This window comes from Crotalus tigris, unplaced genomic scaffold, assembly GCF_016545835.1.
Source record: "Crotalus tigris isolate CLP2741 ecotype Arizona unplaced genomic scaffold, ASM1654583v1 scf7180000017611.44802233496:7321179, whole genome shotgun sequence".
Lineage (NCBI taxonomy): Eukaryota > Metazoa > Chordata > Lepidosauria > Squamata > Viperidae > Crotalus > Crotalus tigris.
Window position 1 is genome coordinate 3574057 of NW_024096511.1, and position 12956 is coordinate 3587012.

General features: G+C 38.0%; 1 long non-coding RNA gene across 1 annotated transcript; it reads right to left on the reverse strand.

Annotated features, from left to right (window-relative positions):
• Positions 1 to 7268: 7268 nt before the first annotated feature.
• LOC120298671 lies at positions 7269 to 12403 on the reverse strand. The gene is made up of 4 exons (XR_005554168.1): positions 12012 to 12403; positions 9445 to 9558; positions 8296 to 8303; positions 7269 to 7994 (listed from the first exon to the last, which is right to left on the reverse strand). It is a non-coding gene; the product is annotated as an uncharacterized LOC120298671 (long non-coding RNA).
• Between the last annotated feature and the right edge of the window lie 553 nt (positions 12404 to 12956).

A 12956-nucleotide genomic window follows, 5' to 3' on the forward strand; every position in this document is an offset into this window, starting at 1 on the left:
TGATCTCCATGATAATATTAGTTAATATTCTAGCTTTAATATATCTGAACTAAATGGAAAACACTAAAACAGTATTTCAGAAACTTGGCAAGCTTAAGATGTGTGGACCAACTCTCACCATTCGCCAGTCAGCATTTTAAAGTTGCCAAGTTTGAGAAATTCTGCCCTAAAGGCAGCTATTGTCTCCCTGGAGTTTTCCTCAAACTCACTTCACAAAAGATCAAACAGTGTATTCCGATATTCTCTGTGACTTCAGAATACAGGTAGTCCTTGACTTACAACATTTCATTTAGCGACCGATCAAAGTTATGTCATTGAGAAAAGTGACTTATGACCATTTTTCACACGTATGACCGCTGCAGCATCCCCATGGTCATGTGATTTACATTTGCATGCTTGACAATTGACTCACTCTTATGACGATTGCAGTATCCAGAGTCATGTGATCCCCTTTTGCAACCTTTTGATAAGTAAAGTCAATGGGGAAACCAGATTCACTTAATAACCGTGTTACTAATTTAAGGACTGCAGTGAATCACTTAACACGTGTGTTGAGAAAAGTTGTAAAATGGGGCAAAACTCATTTCACAAATTTCTTACTTAGCAACCTACATTTAGGGCTCAGTTGTGGTTGTAAATTGAGGACTACCTGACCAGTAAAATCTGGTCTCAGTTTTTATATTCTCCTGATCTTCCCTTTCAGTAGGCTGAATTTCAACAGTCAAGGTATTTTGCAAACAAAAATGGGCCACATGAAGATTTTCTTGTGATGTTATCATGACCCTTCACAGAGACAGAGCAACACTTGTTTATCTATTTTATTTTGTTTGGCCTACTAGAATGTTTTATCCTATTCAAGTCTAGTGCAACTGCCTTTACAATTACATGTTAAAGAAGTCTAATACCAGACGAAGAAATCTAACCATTAACTCCAGACCTCTGCATTATATGGTTTCAGCACACTTTTAAAAACATACCGGAAATGTTACTGTACGATTAAAGCAATTTTTTCATTTCACTTTTACAAATAAGTGAAATCTTGTGACAGACCAAGATCCCTTAAAATGTATCCTCATGTTCCTCTGACCTTGGATGAATGTGCCCTGCTGACAATTTTGAAAGGCACATTTTAAAATCCTGTTTTTAAACAGCTTTTCCTTCTTCTCTTGCCATTAATTTTCTCATAGACACAGGGTTGATTTCTTTGTGCCCCATGTGATTGATGGGGCATGTCAGGACCTGGGATCAGCTAGTTACAGACTGATGCAGGCCCGCTTCCTCTGGCCACTCTTCGCCACCCTTCTGGAAACCTAGCAAGCAGATCAATATTTAATGACTAATTGCTCAATTAGCAGAGGATTAAACAAATTGTTCAAACCATTTGCCTAGATTCATCCGCAGTGTCTCACTCACCACACATTAAGGAGAGTGAGAGGCCTTTGTTTATCCCACTAGCACACTCTGACAGAAAAAACAAAGCTAGGAGATTCCATCAATTTTCCCCTTAATTTATCCTGTATTGAAGTAATAAGGGCAGCACTCAATCACTGTCTCATTACTGGGACAGAATTAGATTAGGGTATCAAAATTTATGCCAACATTTTTTTTTTTTTTTTTGTCAATTCAAGGTCTAGAGAGCCCACAGTCCATTGGCCTCATGTGGCCCTGGGTAGCTCCACAAGATCATACATTTTTAAGATTATTATGTGATTTTAGCAATATTAGCATACATTAGCTATATTATAAATTTTATATGCAACTCAAGACAATTCAGTTTGGCCCAGGCAAGCTAAAAGATTGGGCACCTCGGGTCTAGAGGACAGAAAGTTAGAATGGCTATGAGAAAGAGCCCCAGATCAATTATTGTTTACAAATGCTACTGGATTCAGCTATTTTTGTGTGTGTGGAAGATGTGTTAAAATAAAGTGAAATCTAATTGGTATAACTCATACAGCTCAACCCCATGCATTTTTAACTTGGAAATAAACCCATTAAAACATAATGGCTGGTTTAAATCAAACCAAGAAATCACATCTTAGTACTATATATGAGCTAACATTTTCTCATAAAACCTGTAGAAAAGGAAAAATTTCACTAGAAGTACAAAAAGAGCCCAATCTGCCATCTGTTTTCTTCTTTCTTGAATATTCTTGGTCAAACTCTAAATGTGGTCTAATAGCCAGAAATACAGATTCTGTCATTAATAATGAGAATGGAACAGAGAGAGAGAGAGAGAGAGAGAGAGAATAGGACTGAAATTAAACTATTTTTGAATAGCACCTTCTAATTCAATTCAATTCCAATTTCGCCCAACAGTGAGAATGAAATCAGACTTTGTGATATTGATGTTGTTGTTGTTTGCCATCTCATTCCACATCTTTAATTCTTAAATCATTTCTGAAAGTTATTATACTATTTGCTTTTCCTCCTATAAAACCCAGTTTAATTGATCCATCCAGCTTTCTGAATGTGAAGTGACACACATTTCTAACTCATTGACAACTAACTCCTTGGTTATCTAAGGACCCTGGATCTTTGTATCAGTTCAAAATGAGTTCTAGACCTTGTTCTTATATTAGTTAAATTAATCCCTGGCTAAATTGCTCCATTGTCCTCTATATTTTGAGGCCAATAGGAATAAAGACAATTGCAGGTTATTAATTTCAAGCTCATTTCAGAGACAGGAGTATGGAAACAATGGTGGAAGCTCTCATTGTGTCTGAAAAGTCTACCAAGTATTTCTTAAGCTAGCTATGAACATTTCTTTGCATTCCAAAACTTCCTGTTGCAAAGAATTTGGCATGTTTGAGTATTTTTTTTAACATTTTAGTGGGGATATTTACATTGCCAGGGAGCCAGAACTTAAAGAAAAGTGTTTTTCACTGTGCTACTGAAGTAAATACTGAATTCTAACCAATCATTAGTAAAATCTTTGTTATGGGATATTTGTATATCTCTATGTCCTTGATCACTTTATTTCAAGCAGAAATCATCCGGTGAAATCTTTTTCCATCTCCAGGCTGGAGAAAAGTTTCATGTATTGACCATTCCTCACTTATCTGATATTCACACTATGAGTACTACATTTTATGTAACCAAAACAACACCATAGACACATATACACATGAAGTATACCTTTGGGCAAATGCCAACATTTGTATTTATTTTTTTATTCTATTTTTAACTTTATATTATATTATTTTACTGAAAGGGCCAGTTTCTAGTGAGTTCTAGTCCTGCCTTAGGAATAAAAGCTGTCTGGGTGACTCTGAGTCAGTCACATTCTCTGCGCCCAATTCACTTCACAGGATTGTTGCTGTGGAGAAAAGAGAAGGAAGAAGGAATGCTAAATATTTTACTGCTTTGAGTTGTATATATAGAGTAAGGCATAATAAAATCTAAAAAAAAAAACCTGCCCCCTCAAACTGTCTAATGGGAATAATTCCAGAATGTTCAAAGACTTTAGGATCAGCAATAGAAAGGAAGGAATATCTGGAAACAGGGAACAGTTAGCTGGCATCTTAATTAGTAACACCCTTCACTAATGTGGACATTCTTGATACCACCATAGTGATGCCTGGGTGATGTTACAAAATATTCATGTTGGTATACTACTCATCATCTATGTCCACAAACCTGGGTCATGGAGGCTTGATAATAGTGTTCAAAGTCTTGCAAGAGATGGTTTTATAATTACTGTCATCTCCTCATTTGTCTTGCTTCACTGCAGAGTGTGTCTGATTTGCACTGCATTTGCTTAGTTTTTCAGTCAGCTTGTCACATAGCCTTTTGACGATTATAATTGACAGGAAGTGTCTGGCTCAAAGTGACCCCAATTGGGAACCATGTCTAAGGAAGATCTACTTCCTGGGTCTCTCTACTTCTTTTCAGATATTGTAACCACTACACCATTCTGGTTCACTAAATGATTTTATGATACTATCTAATCTTTTTAATAGTCATCCAAATGGTTCATTTGACAATTTTCTAGATAGTCTGTTCCTATGCTTGGTTTTTCCTGTGCTTAGGAGTTCTGCTATATTTTTACCACTTCTGTCTTTTTAATAACAGTTATAAATGAAAATGTGAAGCTTTTCCTGCTGGCAGAAGCTAATCAAAGTATTACTGTATTAGTTATCCTTCAAAGAACCGAGGGGGGAATGTGACAACTCAGCACTGAAAGGCAGAAATTGGAAATTCTTATCAAGCAAGCTTCAAGTTATACTGATAGAGAAAAGGCATAAAAATAAACTGAATGGCGGGAAGACCCAATAGCAGGGATAGCAAGGGTGTTAGTGTAGGATTGTTGGGTACGGCAGCATCTTGCAATGACCAGCAGGAGTCCACTATCAGTTATAGACAATCTGGATTTATCTGCAACTTTAGCTCAGTTTACTTCAAACTGGGTGAAATTGCTAAAAATAGTTATTGTAAGTTTGATATAGCAAGTGATTGATTGATTATGTGCATTACATTGGTGCTAACTATGGGTGACCACATGGATTTTTTCTAGGATTACTTGTCCCGGTCTTGACCTTCAGTCTTCCAATGTTGTCCCTATCACAACTATAATTGAGTCTCTCTACTTTGTTGCTGGTCATCCTTTTTGGTGATTGATACAGATTACAAATGAGGCCTTTGATGTTCAGCTCTCCAAAGGTAATTTGGACTATAGAGAGCATTTTATGAGGGGTCTTGGTGCTCTCTGAGCTTGCTTGTTTTCTTGCAGACATTTCATTACCCTAACTAGGTAACATCATCAGAGCATGTTATGGGTGCAATTACAAAATTGCTACAATGAGAAATTTGCCTATTGACAATATGGGTACCCTGGCAGACATGGCTCATTGCAGAAATGGCTTCCTTCTTAATTTTTTTCATTTGAACTATTAGTACGCAGTGAGGGGAAAAGAGGTTGGCTTGGACTCTTCCTCACATAGTTGTAACTCTGTGAGAGAAACACAATTCATTAGGATTTAATATTTATCTTCATGTAACAAGGGGGAGAAAGCATCATTTGTATTGGCCTAAAACAAGTTACAAGACAACAATAAATTCCTTACAAAGAAGATAGATTAGCGTGGCAGACTATTTGCTTCCTGCCATAAGTGTTTTAATACTTCAATTAACACACTGTTCTTTGAGATTGTCAGTGGTTGGTCTTTGATTTGGCAATGTCACTAAGCTCCATCATTTATGTGCACTGTGCTCTAAGGGTAGCTTATCCAAAGCATGAATGATTATCTCAGTCTCTTTTTTGAGTGCTGAAAGAGGGAGTGCTATGAGCACCCTGCCACATGTTATCTTTATCAAGCTATGAAATCTACTGCCTTTAGGACCGTTGTAATTCTTCTTGCTTGCCAACAGAACAGAGGGGGTGAGGTTTGAGAGAGTTCAGGGTCTACAGGTGTCTCTTATCACCGTGAGAGCTGAGAGCCATTGAGGAGTTGTTTTGGCAAACATGAGGTATGTTTGCCAGTGTTATGAGGTACTTCTTATAACAATTATCAGAAGTATTGGACAATGTGACTGAACTGTCAGAGAGGGGAGGGAGGTTTTACTCTTTTAATTATCTGCTTCCCACCATTTCCTCAGAGCTAGCTTTAATTCAATTATCCTGGTTCAATAAAAGTTTACATTAATGAAAGCAATGACTCTGGTATTTTGCTTGATTGGGCTATTTCAGCCGGGACTTGTCAATCTTCTGGATTACTAGATCTATTTCCATTCCACATTTCAAATAGCAAACTTTCAGGACTATAGGATGGGGTAGGATGAAGATGCACTTTCTGTAGTCCCAACCCCTATTGGCCGCCTTTCATTTTCTCCATTTGCAATGAACAACAATCAATAAACATCAGAAAATTCGCTTTGGAAATAATGACTTCCTGCAATTGTCATTGAATTTCACTTCCTAATCATGCTCTTATGGCTTTTGTTCCAACACATTGCTTGAATCATTCAGAGCTCTTACCATTATTCTATAATTAGAAAGTTCTGGGTGAGTTTGTAATGAAAACAACCCATTGTTTTGAATCCAGGTACATGGGATGGAATACATCCAAAGAAAAATCAAGTTCTTTGAGTGATCTACTACGGATTATATTTTCTCATGGCTTCTTTATTTTATTCCCAGTACTCCAGGATGAGTAGTTTTGGAACACCTGAAAGGAAAACTTAAAGGGACATATGAAATCGTCTCGAACTGAGCAAGTGGTGTATTTTCCTTTATTTACAGATTTCAGAAAAAAGAATACAGAAGGTTGATTTATATCAAATTAAAGATTCAATATGTTTAAGTAAGCATTATTTTCTCTGGATGAGAACAGGAACTTAATCTTTTAGGAAATGGACATTCCCTGCTCTATGTAGGAATTAAAGTTATTGAAATTGGAGCCATTTATATGCAGGCAGGCATGGACATTTTTTTCACAACACAACCGGAAAACAGTCCAACCTAGTGCTTTCTAGGTGATTGCAATACAACTATTAGTAACTTAATTGTGACTATCGGTAGCGGGAAAGGAAGGGAAATTTAGCCTCACATAACTGGAAGACCTTTGCCATTTTCTCTGAGTCTGCCAGAGGATAGGAAAAAGGACAGGGACTTTCCAAATATGCACACATAGTTCAGCTCTGTTTATTCTCTGTTCTTTTGTATGTTGTATATTTACAGCTAGAAGGCAGATCTCCCTTCTCCAGGGATTTTAATCAACCATTAAACATCCCTTTCGCAATATCTACATGAGCCTGACTTTTGGCCCATAAGAGAAAAAACTTTAATTTTGAAATGACTGCATTGTTCCAAATCTGTCAGGACAACTCCCCTACCAGATTGAGAAGGGGATGTTTGAACTTCACTCTGCTGTGCATTGATCTAGTATCATATTGACTTAAGCTAGGTGACAGTGTATGCTCACTTGGCATGCTATTAATCAAGCACTGAGGATCTTGCTCCCTCTGCATGGGTTTTTGGCATAGATAAAGCTCTTTTCTGCAGCAAACAGGAACTTCAGTATTGTACCTACTTGTGTTTTATTGTAAATAGAGCACATAATTTTATTGTAAATAGAGCCATTATGACAAAGACTAAAGATACCATACAGATATAAAAGGAACTGTGTGGATTGTTCGTAAAGGGTGTGGCGCACAGCAAAAGAATTACTTCTTAAAGTGGCTTTCTCCAGCCTAGTATATTGGACTGTTAGAAGAAAGTCCTGGGTTCAAAACCAGACCAAGTCATCCAAAGAACACACAGGGCAAGCCACTTGGAACAGAAGCAAAGTTTATTTGAGAAGTACAGCAATCCAAGTTTGCAACGAAATTACAGTTGTCAAGTGATTACCTTTATACATTTCCTCTGTCCTGGTCAGACTCTCTCTATTCAGAAACAAAGCCCACCCTGAAGAAATTATTGGAAACTGCAATTAACTGGATGGCCCAAAGAGGGCATCTGGTGGGGACTTTGTGGGGTTTTTCCACTCATTTACTATATCAACTGGCTTCCAGCTTAATTAACATTGAGGCTGGGGGTGGCAGTCACTCAGTGGAAGGGATCTTTTTATTAATAGACGTGATATCTGTTATGTACCCGAATGGGCTGCAATCTTTGGCCAACCTCAACCACTTTGTATGTGTAAAGGAGGGGATTTATAAAGGTTTTGACTGAGTTACTAGTGTCTGCCAACTTCCTAACAGTTTCATCCAAAGGGTCAGACTTGGCTGATAGCTCAGGAAGTTCTTTGTTTTGTGACCTGGAGTTTCCTGGGGTCAGATATGGCCAAGATTAGTGTGTGGTCTGGCTAGAAGGTATCATGGACACTTTTACTTTCTTACGGTACAATTCCATACATTCTAACATGACTATGATTTATGTTTATTTCTGCTAAGGAAGAAGAGGGTTTGTCTAATACAGCTTGAAGAAGTCACTGGAAAAAGATCCGGAGAGGCCTCTTAAAGAGATTCACATCAGTATGGGACTTGCTCTATTTTCTCTGTATATCAAATTGATAAAAGAAGGGGGGAAAAGCTAAATTAGGGAATTTTCAGAACAATCTACTTCATATAAATTTTAATTAAACATATACATACAACTCACATGGAAGATTCCATCCAGCGTGGATATCCCGGGAAAGAATGTTAAGACTCAAAACAAAAAACTTATGCAAGATCCTAAGTACAAGCCATTTCGGAGTCATAAATCCAAAACACAGATTCAAATTGTTGTTTAGGATTTCAACAGGTGTCCATTTCAACAAAGACAAACCGGTAAGATCAGAAGACAACAACACTTACCTAAACACCTAAAGGGTAAGAAAGATAGGAGCTAAATCTCTAAAATCAATTTATACATTTATTTTTTGTTGTACACTCTCCTTAAAAATACCTATTGATGTCTGCAACATTTTACTTCTATGTTTTATCCAAATATTTAGATCCCTTTTTTTCAAGGCAGATGTCTTCACAATAAAGCTTGCATATGGTTAAACTGGTATATACTGTAAGCTAATTAAAGAATACAGCACCCAATAATTTTATGAGAAACACAACAAAAATAATTTAGAGTCTGAGTACACAGAGAGGAGTTAATCTCCAGTGAGCTTTTAAACTGCCTATAATAACAGAGGGACAAAAAAGACACCAGGGAATACTGCCTTCAAAATTGAGAGTGTTGGTTATAATAGAGAGTTCCCCAACTTTTCTGGCTTTGTGGCCCTGTGGGGGAGGGAGAGGGCATGGTTCCACATGAGCAGTGGGGAAGCGCGTGCGCTTGCCTGCTGCTCATGCAAGTTGGGATGTGTGCATGCACTGATCCCCCCCCCCGCTTCCGCAGCCCGGTTCCAAATGGCTCAAGGCCCATTAGTGTGCCACGGTCTGGGGCTTGGGGACCCCTGCTTTAATATAACAATACAGGCAGTACTTGACTTATGACAAATGAGCTCAAAATTTCTGTTGCTAAGTGGACGGTTGTCAAGTGTGTTTGCCCCATTTTATGATCTTGCCACAGTTGTTAAACAAATCACTACAGCTGTTAAGTTAATATCACGGTTGTTAAGAATCTTGGTGTCTAGTATAAGTATATATACTCTCTCTCCCTCTCTCTCTCTCTCTCTCTCTCTCTCTCTCTCTGTGTGTGTGTGTGTGTGTGTGTGTGTGTGTGTGGGTGTGTGCGTATACGTATCAAAGCTAAGCATACTTTGGACAAGATTCATGAGCTCTGAAGTTCTTTTCATTCATTTTCAAAACCTACACAATATAGTATTTCTTCCTTTACCAACCATATCACCACCTACTTTGTATTCCGGTGATGTCTTATTTAGACAGTTCTAAATACCTTCATTAATGCTACACAGTATGGTAAAAACATTAAGCCTGCCCTCCTATTGCCAACCCTTTGATAAAAATTCCCAGGAGTCCTCTTTAGTAAGCGACAAAATGACTTACCTGCTGATTTCTGCAGAGCATCCTTCTGCTAATGGAACAAAAGCAGTCTTTCTTTCTTGCCCAGTTGCACCAGGTGATTCCAAACTCATTTTGAATTTCACATATGACTCATTCCTGATTGCAATATGTTGAACAGAAAATAATAGGCAGGTTCAGTATTTAATGAAAGTTGTAATATATCAGGAAATTATTCAAGGTCTACACAGTTAGCTGATATTGCTCTCTGATAGACTTGATGCTATATATAGAAAGTAAATGGCAACAGAAGGTGCTGTGAACCAGTGAGCCATGCCACGCTGTAAAATACTTGAGTGTCAGTTAAAAAAAAAATGCTGTGTGCTTCCAGGCTGAAAGCCCCTGGCCTACAATGATATTGAACAGAATGCAAGCCAGCAAAAGCCAGCATATGTTTGAGTTCATGAAGCATGATTTTGACAAATAATTGATTTAATACATTTTGCAAAGAGCACAGCTTAAAGACCTTTATTTATTAACATCCAAAAAAGTGTGTATTCATATTTAATGAAATTGCTTGAGAGATGTCACAAAGAGGACCTAAATAGTTAATACATTCAGCACATATATGGAAATGATCATTGAAGTATTAATAGATCAATAGCATTCTACTATGCCTCTGTTCCATCACTTCTTTTGCTCTCCTGTTAAAGGTTGTGGGGTTTTCTTTTTTCTTTTTTAATGTCTCTTTTCTCTGTTCCTCTTCTGATATTTTAATTGAAATTAAGGAATCTATAAATATTTTATTTTCCTTTATCCATTGTGTTTAGCAATCCCTGGGCTTCATGATCAATGTCTGCCTTCATGTTTTTGTAGTGATGTTGTGGGAAGTCAGCCCTCCCCCCAGAGAAGGAAATATTAAAAGTGCAGAATATATTTCCCTAAAGGATTTTAAAAGCAGAAACCAACCCTTCCCCCAGGTCTCTCTGTCCCAAGCAGAAACCAAGTCTGCAGAAAGACTTTGCTCAGGAAACTGGGATTAGGAAGAAAGAACTCTAGAATCCACAATTCCTCACATCAAAAATTCCAACAGTCATCAGCCCCAGCCTCAGGGAAGTAGGATATGACCTTTGGGACATACTAGGATTAACCCACCACCATCAGAATACCAGAAAGGCACACTCAGACTCAGGGCAAAGTTCATGCCACAGGAACAACTCCAAACAAAAGGCTCCAGAGGGTATAAAAACTCATTCCCTACATGTGCTCTCTCTCTTTCTGCCAGAGCCTTCTTCCTGCCTGGCTCTCCTCTTCAGTAAACTGCAACTTTCTTTCTAAAGCAGTCACCATGTTGTTTATCCCCGGCTTGGATGAATCATGATGAAGACTTTTCCTTCAACATGTTTTACATCTCAAGCTATCATTCCTTCAATTTGCTGTCTGTCTCCACTGATCACTTCTAGTCTTACAGGAGTCTTAACAAAAGTTTGCAAACTACATTTTATTTTATCTACTTAAATGTAGTCTTTAATCTTTTATTCAATACCCTTTTATTCAATCCTTTTGTACTAACTTTAATGGTTAAAGTATTACCCAGAAAGTATTATTCAATACCTATTTTATTCAGTCCTCTTATCCTTGTACTAACTTGAATTAAGCATTATCTGTGCTTCTTTATAGCCATCTATTAGAAAGAAAAATCATTTTTCTTTGTGTATGTTCTGTGCTAATCATGACAATTGTTATTTTCAAATTGATCAAAAGCATTGCCACAACCTGAACATAAGTGACAAAGGGGCATGTTATGGATATGAACATTTTGAAATGTTTGTATTTGGGTTTGGTTGAGCATATCAACATTCAGCAAACACATATTGCATTTTACACTAATTCCTAAGCCAGAGTTTCTAGCCAAGATGACAACTATGATGCAGAGTAGGAAAAGTTGTTTAATACATGTGTAACTATTTGAAAAGCCAGAAAAGGTTTCTGCTGTCTCTGCACAACTTAGGCAAGAAGCCCACTCAGCTACTAAAACCATCATTCAAGGCAGTTGCTCCACAAATGATGGACTAAATCAATCTTTTCTAACACCTTCCAGATGTGTGGGCTTCAATGTCCAGAATTTGCAGTCAACATGGCTGTTGCTGAAAAAGCAAAGAATCGAAGAACAGAATTGGAAGAGATCTTGGAGGTTTTCTAGTCCAACCCCAGCACAAGCAGGAGACCCTATACTATTTTGAATGAATCGCAAACCATTCCACTGATTAATTGTTATCACTGCCAGGAAATAACTCCTTAGTTCTAGGTTGGTTCTTTTCTTGATTAGTTTCCATCCATTGCTTCTTGACCTGCCTGGTACTTTGGAAAATAGGTTGACCTCCTCTTCTTTGTGGTAGCCCCTCAAATATTGGAACACTGCTATCATGTCACTCTTAGTCCTTCTTTTTGCTAGACTAGACATACCCAATTCCTGTAGCTGTTCTTCACATTTTAGCTTTCATCCCCCTAATTATCTTTGTTGCTCTTCTCTGCATTCTTTCCAAAATCTCAACATCTTTTTTATACTGTGGTGACCAAAACTGAATGCAGTAGTCCAAGTGTGATCTTACCAATTCCAAGTGGGATCAAGTGAGGTCTACGTATCTGAAGGGCTCTTGTTCATGGACACTCTTTCTGAACTTGGGACTGGCTGGCTGATTGGCAATTGGAGAAGTGGTCATTACATGCATCCTGAGGACACCTAGCTGGAGGAAGTTTGTATATACAAATGATCTCCAAGACAACTTCCCATAGTTCCAAGTTTCACTATCCAGAACAGCTCAGTTTGAAATAACATAAGGAATTTTATTACACCCCAGCTGATCAACTTACAAGCAGCAAAACATTGTAACTGGACAATTGGCTCTATATCAGTGATTCTCAACCTTTCTAATGCTGTGACCCCATAATACAGTTTCCCATGTTGTGGTGACCCCCAAGTGGGTGTGGCCACCAATAAGAGGGAGTAGGACAGCTAGGGAAAAGGGAAAAAATGGCGGACAGCATGGTTTGGTGACCCCCGTGAAATGGTCATTCGACCCCAAATGGGGTCCCGACCCACAGGTTGAGAACCACTGCTCTATATAATACACTTTTGCTTGTGTATTCAATAATTGAAGGCCAAATATGTGCCTGAAATTTTCTGAACAGCAATAATCTGAATTTTGAAATAGTGGTACCATGACAACCACAGTGTTGCCTTTCATGCTATCATGTGTTGCTGTATATGTTGTTAACAAAAGCATTTCAGAATAGTAATTCCAAAATTGTGCCTCAAAAAGCCATGCACACAATTTTAAATGAGGTAATTGTAGTTGGAGGCAGAAATAAATGACTAAAAACATCTGTGATTCCAAAATACTCATCTAGAGGAAGGATGCTTGACTGCAGCATCTGTTGTAGGATTCCAGTTTTGCTTTGGCTTCCTTCTGCTGGGCTGAGTCACTCTGCTGCCTGAATCCATACCAATTATTTGATTGGGTCTATCATTATCTGTGCAGAGATGTCATAGCAGG